Raw genomic sequence first — 5,307 nt, 5'->3', positions numbered from 1 at the left:
TTAAGTGACTTTGCTGCTGGCATACATGTGATAATTTTGGAGAGCAGACTTCCCGCCTAGGACCAGCATGGCAGTCATCCCCTGAGGGTGACGGTCGCCGGTCATCAGCTGATACCCAACATCATGTTCTTGTTGACACTGTACTCCTAGGCAGGAGCATTCAGCATATGCGATGGGAGCGGCCGGATTTTTTAAAGGCCGAATCTCAGTCCCACTTACAGTATCTACGCATAACGAACGCTCTTAAGTTATCACAAAAAATCACGATGCACCACGCTACTAATGCAAAGAGGTAGAGCACCTAACGTCACAGGCTCATCGTGCCTTTTACTTCGATCCTTTCCATGCATCGCCATGGAGCTAATGTTAAGTGTTGGTCGGAGTTGTGGGAAGGGCAGCTGCCCCCCCCCCCCTCCCTGCGGTCCCCCTCCCATCCGTCGTCCCTGGTGCATGTGATTTGTCCTTGATAACGACATGATGGACGATTTCGTGACGTCCAGCTGCCAGGCGTCAGAATTAAATGTCTGTCACTAGGCGGGGTATGATCGACACACACTGGACCTGGCTAAAATTGTCTAACTTGATGTAGATGGATAAGGCATTCTACAACAGTAGCTTCCAAATGGCGAAATTGGCTGCATAAAACGCATGGAACATGGATACGTTACCATCTCAAACAAAATGCTGCTACTGTACGGTTGTATTTTGTCATCTATGAGGAATAAAAGTAACCTCTGCTGCTTCGTGTAACGAGAGGTGCGCAGTAAACATGTCGCAGCACGAGCATTTCATAGAAACGAATGTTGCCCACCAAAGCCATCTGAGCGTAGAAAACACACTTCTTAGGAATCCTTCAAGCTGATGCGGCAATGAAGTGTTGGACGTTGCCGTACAACTTTGAGATTACTTTTCAGGTAGGAAGACATGGGGGCGGATCCAGAGGGGGCACTTGGGGGACGAGCCCCCCCCCCTCGATCGAAAAGTTAAGGCGCCGCTGGATGGGCGCTGAAGGCGAACATCTGTGACGGCGCTCCCAAGCAGACGCTTGGCACGGATCGGAACAGATGTTTAATAGTCATGGAGATCCAAAGGTCCCCGAAACCTTGGAGCGGAAGGAGGGGGGGGGGGGGGGGGGGAGAAGAGAAGTCGCTCCCGATGGCTGAAAGGACGCTCATGTGGTCTGAAAAATGTTCCGAAGTCTAGAAAGACGCTCTGAAAAATAGAAAGGCATCAAAAGCTCCTTGACTGACAGGGCGCCCTCTTAGGACTCATTTGGTGCGCTCCCGTAGCAGAATTGCCCGGGGGAAAACAACGCCCGTAACAATAAAATGGCGCCCTTAGAATTGGAGAGCCGTCCCAGGTGGCTTAAAGGGCGCCTTGAAGCTTGGAGAGGCGTCCCGTCGGTAATAAAAATGCTCCACAGAATAAAAGGATGCCTCAAATCCTGGAGGGACGCCCTGAGGGCTTAAAAGGTGCCGCTGACTTTTATGATATGTCCCAGGACCAGGATCAAAAACGTAAAAATAAAAAATAGTGTCCCATGCCTTGAGGGTGCCCCCGACAGCTAAAAAGGCGTTCTTGTCGTTTGACATTATGTTCCAAAGTCTAGAGGAGTGCCGTTGCATTTATTCTTAACAAACGGCGCCCCAAACCATATTGGGGCGCCCCCGAAGACGTAAACAATGTTTCTGCAGTCCAAAAATATGCTTCGAGGTCTAGAAGGATGCGCTAGAGTCTGGGTACCCCACAACCTGGACGGGCACGCCGGTGGCCAATAGGTCGTCCCTGAGTATGAAAACGCGTCCCGAGGGTAAAGAAAAACGCCTTTAAGAACAGAAGGGCGTCCAAATCCCAGGAAAATTATCCCTTAGGGCTCCAACAGCGTCGATGAAGTCCGAAAATGTGTCCTCACGTATAGAGGAACGCTTTAAAGAACAAAAGGACAAAAAAGGCCAACAGAAAGACACAAATCCTTGAGAGTTTTGATACCAAGGGCTGAAAGGGCCTGGAACTATTCCTATGGTTTAAATGGACGGAAAAAATTCCGATGACTTCCTCTAATATCTGAAAATGACCCATTGGGCTAGAAGGGCGCCCTTAAAATAAAATGATGCCCCAAATTCTGGAGAAGCGCCCGGTGCAGGGACACCCTTATCACAAGCGTCCCTGAGGCCTAAAAACGTCACGAGGGCGATAAAAAGGTCGTAAAGAATAAAAGGGATCCCAAGGATCCCATTGTGGGGGGGGGGGGGGGCGCTGGGAGGGGGCTTGGGTGACCTTGGTGTTTTGAGTGGGCGCCCATGGTGTTCGAAGAATACGCACAGGCTGCCTTCAGGACATTCAAGTTTCAAGATATGCAACACACAAGACACACAAGTTTCAAGACAAGACATAATAGTTTCATAGGCGCCCGTGCGGCATAGGGAAACCTGTAGCGCCAAGTATGACAAAGAAAATCGAATACGTGAGGGGATGGAACACCCGTCTGTATGCTGCCTGCATTTAAGCGCCGTGCCGATCCACGCCCATACAACGATTCGCTTCCGTGTGTCACGCTCCGTCCCGCATTCCAGTAGCTCAGTGGTGAAGATTCCATCCCACCACCGCCGCATCACGTGCCCTGGGGCTAAAAATGGCGTCTTGGGCATATCATAATATCAGAGAGTGCCCGGCTATTTGCCTGCCCAGGCGACACGGGGCCATCTCTCCGTGCAAGCTTTGCACGTCTAAATACCAAAACAAGCAATAGATGACAACATTTTTTAGAACGTCACGTGTAACCCCTACCATGCATAAATATTGCGCCACAAAAAATGGCGGCTCCCCCTGAGGAATAATGGCATTTCCCTGTCCCGACAGACATTGCATATTAATGAGTGAGAAATTGATATCATGCCACTGAGTTGAACTGCCACGCTAAAAGTCCATCTCAAAGCCGTCTCATAAAAGGCGATCGTGGGGGCTGGGGCTGGGGGGGGGGGCTGGGTTGACCTCGTGCCAATGCAAGGCGAGCGATCCCGGTGGGTGTGTCGGCTCTTATTACATGATAGCTGCCGAACAAAATGGTCCCGGGTGATTCCCTCTCGTTAAAGCTCGTCAAGCGACGAGCGTCAATGGTGCTGGCTTTCAACGCTACGAAAAGGCTCCAAATAACGCTGAACCACCACTAACAAGTAGTACTCAGAACACGCTGGCCAATTCCATGTTTAGTCAAGATTTAGGCATGCAGCAGGTATCTATGTTTAAGAGTATGAGACTGCCTACCTTTTCTGTTTGTTGGTGTAACAACTCGTAAAAATCCAACTGCGAATGCAATGTTTCTTTGCACTGAAACTGCTAACTCAAAACCCAAACAAGAACACATGCTAAGCGTCCCTGGTGGGTCATCCCGTGGTCCTTAATTATTGAGTGCGTAACGTCCCCTAATGCGTAAATACTGAGCGGCCCTGGTGAAATAATGACTCCACGTGATGCGGGATGCCACTTTTGGTGACAGAAGGCAGCACGGGCCAGCTCAGCATTCAGCGGCAGCGCCAGCGTGCAACATACGTACAACCGGTAGGCAACGGGCGTAGACGGTGGCCACGTTTGATAAGAAATAGACGAGACATATCACCACCACCACCGCTCTCGATATGGGGCTGCCCTGGGCTGACACTGGATGCACTCCTGGTGCGATACTGGAGAACCAGTCAATTGAAGAAGCTTGTTGGTTGTGCGCAGAGGCGATCAGCACCGAGTTGGAAACCCGGTAATAGGTGGCAGCACCAGCGCAGACGCTGGTCTCAGGTGGCGCTGCCACCGCGTGGTGCTGTTTACTTTCACCTGTTTTGTGTTTTGAACGCAGGGACGGCGAACGTGTGGGTGGATGAAAGGCAGTTGAGATAACCTGTTCATCCCTTGGAAAACAGCGTTATTCTTCCTTGGGTATGTAAAAATAAAACAAGTAAAAACTGCATTTTTCCCTCCATTTCTTCATAGGACCCATCAGCAATGTTTCAAAGCCCTGTCGAAAACAGGCCAACACATCGCCAACCATCTTCTGTGGGCCCACGTGCATGCGGGCACATGCACTAAAAGGCCTCTCACATCATTGTCGTGCGGCCCATCAAGAAACTGAATCTCGAATCAGGAAGGTGGATTCTCAAAATGCGTTGTGTGTGTGTGTGGGGGGGGGGGGGGGGGGTACGTCACGTCATACTTCAAGGATACACGTTGCGCCTGATGTATGCGCCGTTGGGACGACGTTTCCCATAAAATCTCTGCATACGTTTGAAGCGACCCATCTTGGCACAGAGTAGCTAATTTGGGTTCATGGCAGCCGCTGATTCATTACAGGGCATATTTTGCAATAATTCATTTCAGACAACATGGCTTAGCAATCACATATCAACCTCGCTGCACTCTGGAAAGCCCCAATCCACCGTGGTTGCCTGCCAGGATTGTCAGCCAGAAGTTAAGGGGCATGGCTGTGTTTAGACAATTGCGAGCAGCGATATATCAGCTGACCATTTGATCTGGAAATCCAACGTAAAAGCGGACCGGACCGGAACGAACATTGATTGGTTTCAAGGCCGTGAGGTCATGGTTGTAGAGGGGTGAGTTTGTTCAGGGAGTTTCCTGCCACCAACTTTAATGCAATTTTGATGTTATGCTTAAAAGTCGCTAGTCGTGACGCTACCTACTTACCAACGCAACTGGGTGCTGCTATGTCTGACATTATCATCCAATAAGCTGAAACATGAAAGACGACATGGGAAAATACCTAGAAAGCTGGTTGCCAACTGGTTCTGCATGGCAAACAAATCATAGAGTAACCCCTCGAAGTGTCCCAAAACATCCGCTAATCAGACATAATTCAGATGGACTGTTGCCTTTTCAGACGTGCTTTTCGGTAGTGCATTTACCCCAATGAACCCCTAATATCACAGTCATGGGGCCACATTACCTCACCCGTCATGCACCCTAAAACCCAAGTATTCATCAGAATGCGAGCAGCAATTGTGGAAAAGCTCGTCACTATTGAGCGCTCTATTGGCGTGCCGCGGCAGCCCGACTCTGAGACCTACAACCCCTAACATCACAGTCATGGGGCCACATTACCTCACCCGTCATGCACCCTAAAACCCAAGTATTCATCAGAATGCGAGCAGCAATTGTGGAAAAGCTCGTCACTATTGAGCGCTCTATTGGCGTGCCGCGGCAGTCCGACTCTGAGACAATACTTGCCATATAAATGCAAGTAAGTCCGTCTGTACCGACCTGAAAATGCAGCGCAATGCGCGGAGATCGATGCGGCAGTGCACT

The sequence above is a fragment of the Pollicipes pollicipes genome, unplaced genomic scaffold, assembly GCF_011947565.3.
Source record: "Pollicipes pollicipes isolate AB1234 unplaced genomic scaffold, Ppol_2.1 Scaffold_4295;HRSCAF=5057_pilon_pilon_pilon, whole genome shotgun sequence".
Lineage (NCBI taxonomy): Eukaryota > Metazoa > Arthropoda > Thecostraca > Pollicipedomorpha > Pollicipedidae > Pollicipes > Pollicipes pollicipes.
The sequence above is the reverse complement of the archived record's forward strand: the minus strand, read 5'-3'. Positions refer to the sequence as shown.